We start from the raw sequence: 19251 nt of genomic DNA, 5'->3' as shown, positions 1-19251 counted from the left end.
GTTTTTAAGCTTATTAATAATGTGGGCTCTGCCTTCTTCCTGCATTAATGCACCTGCTGGGATTTGTAGCAATAGGCCAGCAGGAACGCTTCCGTTTGATATGATTAGTCTTGGAGGACCCCAGTCTTCCACCCTGAACACCTCCCACTTCAGGTTTCTCTCTTTTACTTCCTGGAATTCCCTTCAGTGTTTCTGATGGTCCCTGAACACTTGTTTCTTCTCCTTCTCAAAGTTCAGTACTGGCTTTGCCAAAAGGAAGAACACACACACACACACACACACACACACACACACACACACACACACACACACACACACACACACACATTTCTTGCCCTATTTAGAATATCATCTTTCAATTCACCTAGTGAAAGCTTAAAAAGTTGCTTAACATTCATTTTCTTGTATTCCACCTTACATTTATTTTTCTGATTTTATCCCTAAATGTAAGTAACAAAATGCATCTGTGAACAAACAAAATAATGCACTTTTCTCCCTTAGCATTATTAATATGCCTCTTGGCAGTCTGAGGAGTGGGAAAGCTTCTAGGAACCTTTAAATGGGTTATTAGATAAAGGGCTTTGCCTCCAAGACTGAATACCTGAGTTTAGTTTCTGGGATACACTCAATAGAAGGAGAAAACTGATTTCTATAAGGTGTTGTTAGTTTTGTGTTGTTCATAGAGGAAAGTGTCTAGGATGAAGAACACCATGAAATGATAACAGTGATTCCATGTAGCTCACCCAGCAAAGGTTGTTTATTCAAAAGAGCAAAGAGTAAGCATCTGAGAAATAAGAACAGGTCGATCTTTGAATAACATTTTTTGTTATCTATTTATCTAAAAATAGTTGATATGTACTTACTGTGTAAACTGATTATGAAAATATACAAATATATTTAAATTGAAATATCATAGAAATTTCCCATGGAGAAGGGGACACTTCATTCACATGATGTTTATTTATTGTGTTAAAATGTTTGAACAAAGTTTACCTCTAAAATTGTGTTTGTTAAATTAGTATTGTTAGTATGTATGTTATTAAGTTGTTTGCTTATAAAATTATTTGTACTTCATAACATTCCAGTTTTGGGTAGAGGTAGCCACACAGAGTATGCAAATAATAAGAAAAATATCAGTGAAATACACAAGGCTTTAGGAAATAATGAATGTTATGCCATGCTACATCTAGATTTCCTACATCATTATTTGCTGGTAAAAATATCAATTCACCAAGTTTTTGTGAATGTCTGTTCCATTTTCTTTTAATTTGACTTCTTGTGAGTATCAATGTCATTGGAAAAAAATGAAAAAAAAAGTGTTATTCATATACTTTTGTGAGCAGAGTCTATAAAAATTAAGACCAATGATTTTAGAGGGAAACACACTATCCTGTGGGACCACTAGAAATGATTCTCAATTTGGCTGCTACGATGAAAACCCGACTCACACTCTATAAACTTTGTCCTTGAAGTGGACCTTCATCTTAACAGCTGGTACTCAATTTGGTCCTTTCTAAGTGAGTTATCCATTTATCTCTAAATATGATGAGAAGGCTGACAAAATAAAAAATATACAAGGCCAAGCATCTCTGAAACATATAGAGGAATAAATGTGTTCAATGGTGCTCATTATAAAGGCACTGTCACTGGACTCAACAACATAGTAATTTTTGCCGCTGTTGTTATGTTTGGTTTTGTTTCTTTGTGCACCTTTATTCTTGTGTATCTAGTGCTTAGGAGATGTACATATAAATGGAGTAGGCTCTAAAAATAGACAAAGGGCAAGAACATGCCTAGCTTTGTGGACATGGTTGCTGCTGTACAATCATCTAATAGTTGGCCAGAATTGGTTTATAGATTCACTGACTCTTGGTGTTGTGGACCTCACAAAGAAGGAAACAAGAGTACAAGAGAGATTTCTAAAAATATAAAAAGAATTCTTAATTGTTAATTGAGTAAGTTTGTTCTTTTGTTATTTCATATGTGCATGTGGCATGTTATTTTACTCTCCCACCCACTCTCTAGGTCACTTCAGCACCCACTATCTCCCTCCCAGCACCCTTTCCTTTCTAACCATCTGCTTCCCCATGTTTATGCCTGAGCACATCTTACCATGCATGACCTGGATGATGTAATAATAAAGTGCTGTGCAGACTATTCGATTCCTCATTGCCACCATGCATATACTATATTCGTCAAGGCAAAGAAAGCACTTTTCTTGGCCACACACAATCACGTTTTGTATATATTTAAAAGCAGACAAGCATGCTTTGAGTTCCTCGTCTCTCAGAAATTAAGAAGCTAAGGCAGCAGGATGTCAATGTCAAGGTCCGACTCAGCTACATAGATCAAGGCTGGTGAAGAATATCTGAGCCTTTTTTGTCTATAAAAACAAAAAACAAAACAAATGACTAGACTACTGAATGTTAGCACTTTGAAATATTTCCTCCCATTTTTTTAAAGTTCTCTAGATATAAAAAGTCCCCTATTGAGAACATACACACATATCTAGTAGAATATATTACAAATAATCTGAGCTACCCTACTATTAACCACCTCCTCACACTCTGTAGTGGATCACACGCAACTAAAATATATAATACATTTATAAATTTATATTTGCAGCATGCTTTTACTTACTTGAGCATCTTGGTAGCAAATTAGGAAATGCTTTTAAACCAAAACAATTTCCTCATAGCATAATTTGCATAAATCAATGCATTATCTGGCTCTACCAGGAGAAACACAAGCAACTTAAGGAAATAAAGACTAACAGAAACAAGAAGTGCTGATATTCTTATCAAGCACTTGCTTTTGCTTTTCTGTCTAAAAGTATGTCCATCAATTTAAAACTAACTAGATATTTAAGGAATAATGTCTTAGGTCCACAAAAATTACAGTTAAATCAAGAATATCAAAAGACATAAGATTAACTATTACACACACCTCTCTCCATGAATCAATACTTTGAAGCAAAATGAAGTATACATTCAGATATTCATCTCACATATCTGCTTTTGTTAGAAAAAGTTTTATATTCCCTAAGTTTGATAATATGTGGAAAGATGAAATAATAATAATAAAACAAACTATACCTTCAACATATTATAAGGAGCATACAGCTTTGTCTTTCTTGTCTTCTTGTATAGGAAGGAATTGTTTTACCTGTGATGATGATATTTTATTTATATCCTGACTGTGGTGACTTGGACAAAAATGTCCTCCAATAGAAACAGCATCATTAGGAGGTATATCCTTGTTGGAGTAGGTATAATCTTATTGGAGGAAATGTATTACTGGGGAAGTGGGCTTTGAGGGCTTACATTTGTTCAAGCCATGCCCAGTGAGACAGCCCACTTCCTGTTGCCTTCTGATCAAATGTAGTCAGCACTATATCTGCCTGCATGCCCCTGTTTCCCATCATGGTGATAATGGACTGAACCTCTGAAAATGTTAGCCACTTCAATTAAATGTTTTTCCTGTATAAGAGTTGTCATAATCATGGTGACTTTCTGTAGCAATAGAAACCGTAAGACACTAACTATAGCCTACCAGTTGATTTCTTACATCTGTCAGAATCATTGCTTAATGATGAAATATATCTATGTCAGTGTAAAGGACCTTTGCAAAGTAAAATGTAGTTCTTCTGAATACAGAGAAATTTATTAATTTGTGTAAATATTATACTTGTTAAAATACAAAATGTCACACATTGAAAATATAATCAATAATTTAATGTTTTAAAAAGGTTGCCTACATTATTCACTGTGCATAGTAGCAGTGGTTATCATGAAGAAAGTTACTATCCCATCAGACTGCACTGTAGCATCCTAAGAGTATTTATATTCTTATTCATGTTCTGTTACTATAAGTCAATGCTAATAAACTATAATACTAGGTTCATGGGCTAGTCACTTTAAAAGTTAGAGTTATCCAAATGAAATAGGAAACAATTATGTTCCTTATTTGAATATTTAAAGTCATTCTTTGTGCTTTTCATGGTGTTAACACATCTGCAGTTTTAGGAGTAACAGATGCTGCTGGAGAATTGTCATAAGTTTGAGTGCCGTCAGGGATTCATAGTGACTACTAGGCAAATCACAGCTATGAATTAAGAAATTTCCTTGAAAAGAATAGAAAACTACAAATTAAACAAGAAGAACAAAAAAAGAAAAAAATATTATTCTGCTTCTTGAAAACAAAAATTACATACCAATATTAAAAAGGATTACTATCATTAGCTATTCATCTTTAGTTACTAATATCACAACATTTATTTATGCACTATAAACTAATGCAAGCATATTTATATTTATTCTCATTTTAATACAATTAATACATTGATACATAATGCAAACCAAATATATAGTCTCAAATAACATCAATATATTTTAACATTCACTATGAAACTGAGTTTCACCCAAGTGAACACTCTAGTCTTTTTATTTCATTGGGTAGCCAAGGGTCATACATAATGCAGGAGTGGAATTGCTAAGAGCAAGCTTAATCAAGTTAAAGTTTAGTAATATTGACTGTCAATTTGTTTTAACAGTTTTATTATAGAGAAGGTCTTCAATTTGGTAACTCTCATTTAAAATGAAAACAAACTGTTGACTTGCTATATGTTTAAATTAAGCATGCTATTTTGGCCTTGACACATCCAAAATAAGAACATTATTCAACAGCAGAAAACCTTGTCTATGTATCAGTTGGAACCAGTGAAGCTTAGTGTCCTCTGTAGACATTGAACACAATTACCCGATGAGTGGAAAAGGTGATTGCCTTTCCCTGACTTAAAGGGCATATGCAATAATTAAAAAAATTCCTTTAAAAAAAGAGACTCTGCCCTTTTGAACCTGGCTTGAGAGAAGGATGACTGAGGAAGTCTTTAATGGAATTGCATTTAAACATCCTACCATAGAACTCAGCAATGTTATTCTGCTCTTGTAAATTTGACGAGCATTTGACAATTGAAGAGCCTTTTCAATTACATGCTGGTCTTTTCTTAGCATTTTTACAGATGATTGCAAATAAAGGGAAGCAGTGTAAATATAACCTGCAAAATTTAAGTTTTTTTTTTTTATATTTGCAAAACTATTCTGTTCATATAGAAATGCAATTTGGAAACTAAACTGTTTCACAATATACTACCATAGCCTCTATTTCTTTATGGATGAGCAAAATGCAGTGTTTTATAGACATATGTTTATTTTCTTTTCCCTTGTTACATAAATTACTATTCCCTCTTCATTTCGCTCTGTACCTCTTGCTTTCTTGGAACTCACTGTGCTTATCAGGCTGCACTTGAACTCACAAAAGAGCCTTTTTATCTCTAGTGAATGATGCTGGGAATAAATGCCTGTTGCCTCACCATGCTTTGTTTGAAAATTTGGTCTTTCAGAGGTCATAGAGTTTCAAAAAATGTCAATTCTCTCTGCTTATTGTTACAATCAAATATTTATACATATTTGGGATAAAGTACATAAAGAAGCATTGAGATTATGGAATATACAGATGTAATAGAAAGTTTCTGTATATCTACATCACTTCAAAAATGAGTATTTCTGAATCTGTCATGTACAGAGAACATCTTGTTAATGATGAACTGATTCCCTGATAATATCAAAAATTGTTCCCAGGCTGTAAAAGTACTATTGAATTCCTGCCTTATAGAAACAGAAATTTCTTCTTAATGGCAGATTAAAAGTTTAATAACGAAAAGGCTATTTTGATTTTCAAATGTACAAAAATAATACACTCTAAATACTGGATTCAGAAGACAAACCCTAAGAAAGGTTTACTTTTGCATACCAAAATTGCTTCATTTCCTCTTTCCTCAACAAGAATTACTTATAATATTAGTAATGAATATATTACATAGATTTTTATTACATGGGAGTAGTAAACGTATTACTTTTCATATTTTACACAGGAAAAGGTTTGTCTATAATTGTATTAAATGCACTATTGAGCTAAAAGAACAAGGAGGAAAGGACAGTCACGTCCAGCTAACATGTGTGTACCTTGAATTGGCAGCCTCCATATACCCTGTTTGTGTTTCTGGAGATGCTGCCGCTGCTGTAACTTCTCCAGACTCTCAATGTGTTCTCATCAGCACAGTCTGTTCGGCCACGTTTACTTTGGGAAATAGTTATCTATTCAGTAATTATCAAAATCTGGTGGACATAATTGTTTCTTCAATCATTTCTTTCTTTTTTTTTTTTTTTTTTTTTTGAGACAGGGTTTCTCTGCGTAGCTTTGTGCCTTTCCTGGAGCTCACTTGGTAGCCCAGGCTGGCCTCGAACTCACAGAGATCTGCCTGCCTCTGCCTCCCAAGTGCTGGGATTAAAGGCGTGTGCCACCACCGCCCGGCGAACTGTTCTTATTTTAGCTTTTCCTATTATCTCACTTTATATTCTTTATTTTTTATTTATCTGTTTTGTTTTATTTGTGTGAGTGTTTTGCCTGAGTGTTTTTATTTGTGCTTTCCTGGTGCTCACTGAAATCAGAAGTCATGGGTCCTTGAACTGGAATTACTGACAGTTGTGAATTAAATTCAGGGGGCTGAAAACTTAACAGGATCCTCAGAAAAAGCAAAGAATTCTTTTAACTACTGAGTTGTCTCTCCATCCCCAAATACTCATTCTTTACAACATTTTATAAGGTGTTGGACAATAACATAGGGACTCTTGATTGTTAGTGAGCTACTCTGTAGGGGGTCTTGGGTGATGTACTGATTCATGGGTACCTTCATCCACATGCTACCATCAGGAAATGCAAGGAGAGAGGAAATGAGGCAAGAGGAAAAAGAACCATGAAACCGATTACAGTGTTGTCAATTCAATATGGACAAATAACAGGATAGCTTAGAAATTCTGACCTAACCTTTTTATAACCAGATTTATTCCCATTTAAGTAACCAGTATAATATAATAGTGCATAGGATGTAGTAGCTTCATTGTGTAAAATCTTCATTCAAAAATATTTTCTTTTCTTTTCTTTTCTTTTTTTGTTTTTATTCTTGTTTTTTGAGACAGGGTTTCTCTGTGTAGCTTTGGAGCCTTTCCTGAAACTCACTCTGGACTAGAACTCAGAGAGATCTGCCTGCCTCTGCCTCCCATGTGCTAGGGTTAAAGGTGTGCACCACCACCATGCAGCCAAAAATATTTTCTTGAGAGACAATGAGGTGTCTTGGTGTGTAATGTTGCTTGCTGTCATGTCTAATAACCTGAGTTTGATTCCTAGGACACACATAATAAAGTAAGATAACCAATTCCTTCTAGCTTCCCTTCTGACTTTCATACATACAGGAAAAGGCACAAACACACACACACATACACACACACACAAACACACGTTTGTTTTAAATATTTTTTGGAGTGTTGGTAGGTGGTCCAGTGTAGTTCTTGTAAAGGAGAATTAGTTATCTGATTCGTATATCCATCACCCATGTTTTAGAAGATATCTGCATTCCCATGGTGTTGCCTACGGATAAACGGACATCATTTGGAGTTCCTTTGCCAGGCAGCCTACCTTAATGTTTAGCTCTCGGTTAAATGAGGGAACATGTTTATAAATAAACAAAGAAAAAACAAACAAATAAATAAAATGTAGAGTAGAGGTAGATATCTGACATTGATCTTTGACCTCCATTGCATATGCACAGACATGTGCATCCATAAAGAATGCACAGATATGCACACACCCCTTCACAAGTGTTTTCTTTTCTTTTTTTCTTTTTTCTTTTTTTTTTTTTGTGTTTTTTTGAGACAGAGTTTCTCTGTGTAGCTTTGCGCCTTTCCTGGAACTCACTTGGTAGCCCAAGCTGGCCTCAAAATCACAGATTCAGAAAAATTTTTCATTCATTTTACGCACCAATCAAAGATTCCCCTCTTCCTTCCTCCTGTCCCCCCCCAGCCTCTCCCTCCCATTCACCCCCAAGCCCCCACAAGAAGGCAAGGCCTCCCATGGGGAGACACATCCAGTAGAAGCAAGTCCAAGCCCTTCCCCCTGCCTAAAGGCTACATGAGGTGCCCCATCATGGGTAGTGGGCTCCCAAACCCCTGCTTATGCACCAGGGATGGATTCTGATCCTTCTGCCAGGGGGCCCCCAAGTAGATCAAGCTATTCAACTGTCTCACCATGCAAGGATCTAGTCCAGTCCCATGCAGGCTCCACAGCTTTCATGAGTTCGCACTAGTTTGGTTTGGTCGTCTGCAGGTTTCCACATCACGATCTCAATGCATTTGCTCATAGAATCCCTCTTCCCTTTCTTTGTCTAGACAAAGTATTTTCTTTCTCTCTCTTTTTTTTCTTTTTTTTGGTTTTTCAAGACAGGGTTTTTCTGTTAGCTTTGTGCCTTTCCTGGATCTCGCTAGTAGGCCATGCTGGCCTCAAGCTTACAAAGATCCTCCTGCCTCTGTCTCCCATGTGCTGGGATTAAAGGCATGTGCCACCACTGCTTGGCCAAAGTATTTTCTAAGATGACAATTCAGTCAATTCCCTTTTCTTTAGCTTATAGCATACAGCAATGTGGGACAAATTTTCTAAAGATAATAAGAGCAATTAAAATTGCCCCTGAAAAAGACACAAGAATTCTACAAAAACAGGGAAAATCAGTTTTGGTAGTAGATAGATGTAGAACTGTCTATAAAAAAAAAACAAACCTCAATGATTTTCACTGAGTATACAGAAGTGTAGGCATGTGTTCAAATTAAAAACACATACATTTTAATGTTTGTTGGGAGCAAAATTTCAGAATTAGAGACAATTATGAGATTATCCAAGTTCATTGTCATCTTTCAATATCAAAGAAAACCTAACATTGATCATTTATGCTTCAATTGAAAAAAGTAAAACTAATTATGTGTTGCATTTCACTTTCCTTTTTACAATAAAATATCTAATAACTAGTAAAAAGACATTGGAATCCAATGAATATTGTGTTTAGAGCATATTCTAAGCTATTTTCATGTATGATTTTTACTTTGTCATATTAGTGAGATACTATGGTATTAGGACATTTAAACTGGTCATTATTCATTTTAATGAGAAGGGAACAATACACACTCATAGTTTTCACATGAGTGAATGATCAAGTAGGCTTCATCCTGGGATGCAAGGGTGGTTCAACATACGAAAACCACATGATCATCTCACTAGATGCAGAAAAGGCATTTGACAAAATCCAACACCCGTTCATGATAAAGGTCATGGAGCTATCAGGAATACAGGGAGCATACCTAAACATTATAAAGGCAATTTACAGTAAGCCAACAGCCAACATCAACTTAAATGGAGAGAAACTCAAAGCAATTCCACTAAAATCAGGAATAAGGCAAGGCTGTCTGATCTCCCCATACTTATTCAATATAGTACTTGAAGTTCTAGCCAGAGCAGTAAGACAACATAAGGAGATTAAGGGGATACAAATTGGAAAGGAAGAAGTCAAGCTTTCCCTATTTGCAGATGACATGACAGTATACTTGAGTGATCCCAAAGATTCAACCAAGGAACTGATACAGCTTATAAACACCTTCAGCAACATAGCAGGATACAAGATCAACTAAAAAAATTCAGTAGCCCTCCTATATACAATGGACAAAGAAGCTGAGAAGGCAATCAGAGATACATCACTATTTACAATAGCCACAAATGACATAAAATATCTTGGGGTAACACTAACCAGCCAAGTGAAGGACCTATATGACAAGAACTTTAAGTCCCTGAAAAAAGAAATTGAAGAAGATGTCAGAAAATGGAAAGATCACCCATGCTCATGGATAGGCAGGACTAACAGCAAAAATGGCAATTTTACCAAAAGCAGTCTACAGATTCAATGCAATCCCCATCAAAATACCAACACAATTCTTCTTCACAGACCTTGAAAGACTAATACTCAACTTCATATGGAAAAACAAAAAATTCCAGGATAGCCAAAAGAATCCTGTACAATAAAACAACCTCTGGAGGCATCACGATCCCTTTCTTTAAGCTCTACTATAGAGCTAAAACAATAAAAACAGCTTGGTATTGGCATAAAAACTGACATGTGAATGAATGGAATCAAATTGAAGACCCTGATATTAATCTGCACACCTATAGACATATAATTTTTGACAAAGAAGCTAAAACTGTACAATGGAAAAAAGAAAGCATCTTCAACAAATGGTGCTGGCATAACTGGAAATCAACATGTAGAAGGCTACAAATCTATATCTACCACCGTGCACAAAAACTAAGTCCAAGTGGATCAAGGAACTCAAAATAAATCCAGCTACTGTGAACCTGCTAGAAGAGAAAGAAGGAAATAGTCTAGGACACATTGGCATAGGAGATCACTTCCTAAATATAACACCAGTAGCAGAGACACTGAGAGAAACAATCAATCAATGAGATCCCTTGAAACTGAGAAGCTTTTGTAGAGCAAAGGATATGATCAACAAGGCAAAGTGACAGCCTACAGAATGGGAAAAGGTCTTCACCAACCCCACATCTGACAGAGGACTGATATCCAAAATATATAAGGAACTCAAGAAATTAGACATCAAAAATGCCCAACAGTGCAATTAAGAAATGGGCTATAGAACTAAACAGAGAATTCTCAACAGAGAAAACTCAAATGGCTGAAAGACATTTAAGGAATTGATCAACATCCCTAATCATTAGGGAAATGAAAATCAAAACAAGTCTGAGATACCACCTTACGCCTGTCAGAATGGTTAAGATCAAAAACACTGAAGACACCTTATGCTGGAGAGGATGTGGAGCTAGGGGAACTCTCCTCCACTGCTGGTGGGAACACAAGCTTGTACAATCACTCTGGAAATCAATATGGTACTTTCTTAGAAAATTGGGAATCAATCTCCCCCAAGATCCAGCTATACCACTCTTGGGCATATACCCAAGGAATGCTCAATCATACCACAAGAGCACTTGCTCAGCTATATTCATATCAGCATTGTTTGTAATAGCCAGAACCTGAAAACAACCTAGATGCGCTTCAACTGAAGAATGGATAAATAAAATATGGTACATATACACAATGGAATACTACTCAGCAGAGAAAAACAATGACATCATGAGTTTTGCAGGGTAAATGGATGAATCTAGAAAAAATCATCTTGATTGAGGTAACCCAGACTCAGAAAGACAAACATGGTATGTACTCACTCATAGGAGGATACTAGATGTGGATCAAGGATGACTGGACTGCTACTCACATCACCAGGGAGACTACCAGTAAAACAGGACCCCAAGAAAGACATGGGGATCACCCAATGATGGAGAAATGGATGAGATCTACATGAACAGTCTGGTCATGAGTGGGTATAATGAAGGGTGAGGGTCGAGGGAAAGAGAGCTTGGGGGAGCAGGAAATCCCAGCTAGATCAAAAACAGAGAGGGAGATCAAGGAATAGGAGACCATAGTAAATGAAGACCAAATGAGAATAGGAAGAAGCAAAGTGCTAATGAGGCCCGCAGAAATTCACCAAGTTACCTCCACAATAGACTGCTGGCAATGGTCGAGAGACAGCCCGAACTGACCTACTCTGTTGATGGGATGGACAAACACCCTAATTGTCGTGCTAGAAACCCCATCCAATGACTGAGGGATCTGGATCTAGGGATCCATGGCTAGGCCCCGGGTGGAGCTCTGGGAGTCCAATTAGCAAGAGAGAGGAGGGTTTATATGGGCAAGAATTGTTGAGAACAAGGTTGGATAAAGCACAGGGACAAATAGCCAAATGAATGGAAAAACATAAACTATGAACCAAAGGCTGAGGGGCCCCTAACTGGATCAGGCCCTCTGAATAGGTGAGACAGTCGATTGGCTTGATCTGTTTGGAGGCATCCAGGCAGTGGTACCAGGTCCTGTACTCATTGCATGAGTTGGCTGTTTGAAACCTGGGGCTTATGCAGGGCCGCTTGGCTTGGCTTGGGAGTAGGGGACTGGACCTGCCTGGACTGAGTCTACCAGGGTGATCTCAGTGTTTGGAGGAGGCTTTGCCCTGTAGGAGGTGGGAATGGGGGTTGGGCTGGTGAGAAAGGGAGGGGGGCAGGTCGGGGGAGAACAAGGGAATCCGTGGCTGATATGTAGAACTGAATTGTATTCTAAAATAAAATGAAAAGAATATTGTTGATGAAAAAAAGAATAAATGGTGATTGATTCTTTCCTTAAAAAACAAAGTTACAAGTGAAAATACAACTGTTTCCTTATTTGGAGGTTGTTCTTCAATATTTGTCTACAGTGAGAAAAAATTACCAAGTTTAAGTCTGGATGCCTAATACATGTTATACAGTTATGTAGACAGCTATTAGCAACATCTTCTATGAATGTTGACCTGGTGATACACTTAGAGAGTCAAACTGCCACAGGTGTCTGTGAGGAAGATGAAACATAGAAAAATATAAAAAGAGAACTCATATGAAAAGTGACTTTCAGGACAACATTAAAATATGTGTAAAATATCTAAGTTTGCCGGGCGTTGGTGGCGCACGCCTTTAATCCCAGCACTCGGGAGGCAGAGGCAGGCGGATCTCTGTGAGTTCGAGGCCAGCCTGGGCTACCAAGTGAGCTCCAGGAAAGGCGCAAAGCTACACAGAGAAACCCTGTCTCAAAAAACCAAAAAAAAAAAAAAAAAAAAAAAAATCTAAGTTGACAAGTAAATGAATAAATAACAACAACTATACATATTCAAGTCCTATAAAGATGTTGCGGTAAGTGTATATTTAATATTTGGATTGGAACTGCTAGAGAAACAAAACCTGAAGAATAAAAGGAGAAATAAACAGGAATCATGGTGTATCCATAACTTTGTCATTCCCGAGACAAAATTTTTGAGGAAATAAGTTATATCATAAAAGATTTACATAGGCTCATAGTATCGGAGGTTTTGTCCAACAGCTGTCTCCATTGCTGTTAGGCCTGTGGCAAGCAATGAATGGTAGAGAGAAGCTGCTTCCTGGTGGCAGCCAGAAGTACACAGAGGGTTTCTTAGGGTTTCTATTCTTGTGATGAAACACTATAACCTCAAAACAAATTGTAGAGGAAAGGATTACTTTCCCAGGCTTGCTTAGCCCACCATTTTCTAGAACCCAGGACCACGAGCCCAGAGATAGCCTCACCCACCAAGGGCTGGGCCCTCCTGCATTGATACTAAATGATAAAATGTCTTACAGTTGGTACTCATGGAGCTATTTCTTCAGCTGAGTCTTCTCTGATGACTCTAGCTGGTGTCAAGTCCACACACAACACCAGCCAGTGGAGAGGGAAGAGGATTAAATGTAAAGTCATGGTTCAGTGACCTTTTGGTAACTAGGCCCCACCTCCTTATTTTCCATTCATCAATTAATTCATCAGTGAATTTACATATTGATGAAGTTAGAAGCCTCATGAGGAAAATAAAGGAAGAAAGAACATAGAATTTTAATTTTAAAGAAAAAGAAAAAAAAGAAGTCCTTATGTTGTTTTGCAGTATTAAGAGCCAGGTAAAAGCTACGTAACATTTTAAAAAATACTGAAGTATGTCTCTGTACTAATTATAGCAAATATTTTGGAGCAGTTTCTAATAACATGATAATATAAAATCTAGAACATACTTTGAAGTTTAAATATGAATATAAATGTTATAATTCATTGAAATAGTATACTAAGCCTTAAAATTTGTAACTTTGTGGTTTATATATTACCTTTAGAATAACCTTTGTATCAACAGGCCTATCTACACAAAATTTAAATCAGTTATTTACAATCTGCATCTTCACCTAATTCCTTGTAAGGCAACCATAAAGCAATAAGCAAAGATTTATTTAACTTTGTACCAAGATGAGCATAATGTATAATTATTCTTAACATGCTTCAGGCACTTTTCAAGCATTTCATATATTATATATTTGGTTATTAAATTCTAAATATCAACGTTAGAATAGTATACTATAATTATTCTTATCATAAAAAAACCCCAAGGCATTGACATTTTAAGATATCACAGCAAAGTTAATATTACATGGGGAAAAAAAGAAAAAAACAAGAACTAAACTAGAGTATTTAGAATATGCCATTGTTATGACTGCTCCACTCACTCACTCATTTATTTCCCGATTCCAGGGTCTTCATAGCACAACTTTTCATCACTGTTCTGAGGAAGGCCGTGTTCTGACTACAATGGTTGTGGTGATTTTGTTTGTTCATTTCCCTCCCACAGAAAGTGAAATCTAATCCCTTTCAAGTTGTGGGTATGTCTGTGGCTTGTGGTAAGCAATGAAGTATACTTTCATTCTGCAAATGATCAGTTTAGACTCCTTGAAAATGATTCATGAAATGGAGAGACATCATGCAGGTATAGACATCTAGACACTTTATTCAAAGTCAAAATCAATAAATAAGTTAAACTGGCATCATCTAGTCCCAGATAATTATAGCTACGTGGGTCACCATAGGCTACACTAACAAAAATAATTATTCATTTCATTTCAGTTTTCTAAACTCCACATTTAAATATCCCACCCTCATCAGGCATGTGAATTTGAACACACAGTATTTAGTCCTGTTTTGGGAGGTTGTAGAACATTTAAGAATTGGTGAATCGACGGAGGAAGTGGGTCACTTGGTGATAGGTCTTGAGAGATACAGCTTGCCCATTTCTGGTATAGGCATTTTATTTCTTCATTCCCTGAAGCTTAACAGGCCTCACCACAAGTTGTTGCCATGCCTCCCTCTACACGTTAGAATGTATTCCTGAACCTTGAGCCAAAATAATTATCTCTTTCCTTAAATGTTTTTTTCTAGTTACTCCATTGCAGTGATAGGAAAAAGAATACCCCAAACTAACTAGTGATAGAACTTATCCATGGTGACTGTCTAGTGCTGGTAAGTTTTGGAAAGGCTGGCTATGCAAAAAAAAAATGTCCCTGAAAAAGAGGTTATCAAGCTTTCTGTGATTTTTCTAGTCTTATACATCTTGCGTATTAAAATATATTTTTGGACTCCATGATTTCAAAATATCCTTAACAAAATATGTCTACAGATTGATACCCAAAATGACGGTATATTCAGTTACCATTTGCAGATAAAAAGACAACAGCTGCTCTGGGGTGATATTCTAGAAATCTCCTGGAAATATGATCCAGGAATATTGCTTCCAGATATAAATATGCAATGATACCTCATTTTTGGTCCATCAAACAAGAAATCACACAAAATTATCAGTATTTTTTTTTCTTTATGAAGTTCTGGAAGATTGCAGCTGCATTGGGAGGAATATATTTTGGCACATGAGTCTTGATATCCTAAAGGAACAGACACTTAAGATGTAGTAAAGACATGACAAGGATAATTTCAATATATTAAAATGAGGGTGAAGACCTTCTAAATTCCTTTTTTGCAAAGAAGTAACCCTATACAACAGAGTGAAATAAGTTAACTTTGAGATGGAGTTTCACCTCCTAAATATGCAGGCCAATTTTCTCTGCCACCTATTAGTATCATTTAGCAGATACAAAATGTTGTGCTATGTAACATTTTTCTGACAAGCCTTCCATAGATTCCAAGCCTAAAACCATTTGATTCTGAATTAATGGTGAAATAGCATGCAGATAACTATCAAAAGTGAAATGAACACAATAAGTTATATTGCCAGATTTGTGGGTTGAGAGACACTCTGAAAAAGACGGGAACTGCTAATACCATAGCTGGTTACTAATGCATTTGTGATATCATAGGGTCACAATTCTGGAAAATATGATCAAAGCTTCTCCTTTTTATGGAATTTATATTATATAAATTTAATTGTAATTAAATAAAGGTCAAATAGTGAAAATACACCTGCCTTTTACCTCTCACCTTTACCTCTGAAAGAAAGAAATGTAATTATGATTACTACATTGCCAAACAAATCATTGTGAAAAGATACATATGGTAGGTGATTTAAGATTAGTATCTGAAAAATAAGTGGTGCATCTTGGGCCAATATTTATTGGTGTAGACATAGTAATTTTTAAAATATTTATTATTTATTTCACATCCTGACTACAGTTTTCCCTTCCACCAACCTCCCATTCTCCTCCCAATCCACTACCCTTCCATTTCTATTCAGAAAAGGGCAGGTTTTCCATAGGTATCATCAAAACATGTCCTATCAAGTTGTAAAAAGACTAAGCAACTCCCCATGTATTAAGGCTGGCCAAGGCAACCCAGTACGAGGAATTGGATCCCAAAAGCTAGTAAAAGAGTCAGACACAGCCCCTGCTCTCACTATTAGGAGTCCCACTAGAATCCCAAGTTACACAACTATCACATATATTCAGAGGACCTAGGTCAGTCCCATACAAGCTCCCGGTTATCAGTTCAGTCTCTGTGAACTCCTATGATCCATGGTTAGTTGATTCTGTGGGTTTTATTGCGAAAGACATAGTAATGGAGATGCTTATCATAATCAATACCTAACTCACAGGTATATCAAAAGCACAAGCATATTGGACGTAGGCAGACTTTCTCTGTGTACTAACAGCCACTCCCAAATAACCACCCAAAGATGTATTATTCATAAGTTCTCTAGTGAGAGCTCAAGCAGTTTACTAGCTAACTCTTGTGTTTTAAATTTATATTTCTTGTCTACCCTCTGCTACATGGCTTTACCTTCTTTCAACAGGGCATGTTCATCTTTCTTCTCTCTGCTGTTCTCAACTCCTAAGACTCAACCTTTCTTCCTCCCAGCATGCTCTCTGCCCCCCAAATCCTGCCTATTTATTGGCCAATCAGCTTTTTATTAACAATGAGAGCAACACATTTTCAATATGATTATTCCACAGCATATTGAATATATACAATTTTTATTTGACAATTATACTACAACAAAATATTCAGATTACTGTTCAGTACTCTTGATGATTGATGAAATGTTAAGATTATTTTAACAATTTGATGTTTAAGTATTACAACATATAGAGAAGTCCATCAGGAATGTGTGCTTATCACAGATTAGTTGTGATTTTATCTGTAAGTCTGTGAATGACAGATGATTAGATTTCCCTCTCTACAGGATGATAAAAGTCAGTCAGGTGAGTGCCACCAAAAAAATGAGAAATGTCATGTCAAATTTTAAAAGAGATCAAGTTTTAAGAAAGTCTGTCCGCTTCTAGAATACGCATGACATGGACAGTGACACTTGTCTGTTGAGCTATAGAAATGTTGAGTGTTGACCCTGGGGCCTTTTACTTTCAAGCTGCTCCTGAGGAACATGATTCTTCAAGTTACAATGGATACAATAATCCAAGGAAACTTCCAGACTTTCCATTGAGTCACAAATGAGTGGTACAATACAATGATGAAATAATTTCAATTATCCGTCATACAGCTTATGAATATCAACAGAATTAGAGCATGTCATAAAAGGACAAAAGAAACCAAAAGAGAAGCAGAGAATACAGGCAATGAGAAAAAGATAAAGTAAAAAAGATAAGATTGAGTCAGATTGCCTCTGTGGACTACCAAAATGAGAGTGGTTAAAATTATAAAATGATGTGTTCACCAAACTCCCGTGGTAAATAAAAATTATTTCCAAAGTTTTATAACTTGAACTATGTCCTAAATTGTATAATATTGTATAAGATGTGTTGTAACTTGACCTATGTCCTAAATTTGTATAATGTTGTGTAAGATGTGTTGTCTAAAGAGATGTCTTTCACAATTTTGTATTTACTGTCTTCACCCTTGAATGGCTTAAATGTAGTCAAAGTGAAAGATGCATTTACTAGGAAGGGTAAACATGGTGAAGAACATTCTCATTTCTATGAGAGATATTTATGATTTTATTGAATTTAAGATTCCAGGTTGCATCAAACTTTTACACTAAATATGCTAGGAGTGGGGAAATTATTCTATGGAACGTTGTTTACCTGTCACAGTAACAACATTGCCAGTGCCAGTGAGGAGATGCCACTGTGATTCCCATGGAAGCAGGTGGTGAGGGAGAAATACATTCTTAGGCAACATTCTCTTAAAATGAATTATGGATCCCAAGTTTAGAAGCACAAGGCATTCATCTAAATCCACATTTTCAGGGAATATGACATCAGTGACAAAGTGTGCTGTGATTACCTCCAGGTCAAAATTTAGCCAAGAATAACTTGAATACACAAAGGAATGCACTGCCAGTCCCATTCAGTGACAAACATTCCATAAGCATTATGGAATTCCCTCAGCAAAGCAGGAAATGTTAAATTTGACCTTAAAAATTTAAGGGCACTTGTAGTGCTCTGGGAAGAAAGCTCAATCAGTAAACTGCTTGCTAGTCAATCAGGAGAACTCGAGAGTACCTGGTGATACAGTGTGGGCCATTTTATCCAGTGCAGAAGAAACTGGGAGGGAAAAAAAGGATCCCTGCCTGCTTAGGCAATTAGTGAGCTCTGGGGTCAGTGAAAAGCCTTGCTTCAAAAAAGTGGGGGGGGGGACTGTGGATGGTGCCTGATGTTGATTTCTAACTTAAACATGCACTTGTACTTACAGACAATCTGAACATGAATACATGCAAAGGTGTGCACATGAATAATAATAGCTGTGCAACAATTAAAGTGGTTTGACACTTTTTTTTTTTTTTTGGTTTTGTGAGACAGGATTGATCTGTATAGCTTTGCGCCTTTCCTGGAAATCACTTGGTAGCCCAGTCTAGCCTCACACTTACAGAGATCCACCTGCTGCTGCTGGGATTAAAGGCGTGCGCCACTACCGCCCAGTTGGTTTGACACTTCTTACTTATAAGAATGGTAAACAAATAACAGATACATGTTAAAGTACTGGAGAATGATAAGTGTAGTGCAGCCAACAGAGTTTTTATCCCTCTAAACTATGGAAAGCATACAACTGCTTAAGATAATACTGTGTGAGTTATTGCTCCAATATCTGGTTTTCCAAACAACAGCAAAAGTTAGTAAAGCTAAGCTTGTTTATAATAGGGTAAACACATAGCACAGTTTTATTGTAGTACTTCAATAAACATTGGTATGATATTATAAGAAAACACCTGGTTTTATTTATAAAACATAGTCTAAATTATATTTGTGTTAATAAAAATGATAACAGAATGAGTCAAAGAAACCAAAGTAAATTTGCTAGAAAAGAGTCATCTAGTCTCTATAGAGAATTTAGTTGATATCACCCAAAATCAACATTTGTCTCATTCTTATGAGTCATTTGCCTAAGTAATTTTATTTTTCAAAATCAGAGAAAAAATCAGTTTCTGGAGAAATACT

Source organism: Peromyscus maniculatus, chromosome 9 (assembly GCF_049852395.1).
Source record: "Peromyscus maniculatus bairdii isolate BWxNUB_F1_BW_parent chromosome 9, HU_Pman_BW_mat_3.1, whole genome shotgun sequence".
Taxonomy (NCBI): Eukaryota; Metazoa; Chordata; class Mammalia; order Rodentia; family Cricetidae; genus Peromyscus; species Peromyscus maniculatus.
The sequence above is the reverse complement of the archived record's forward strand: the minus strand, read 5'-3'. Positions refer to the sequence as shown.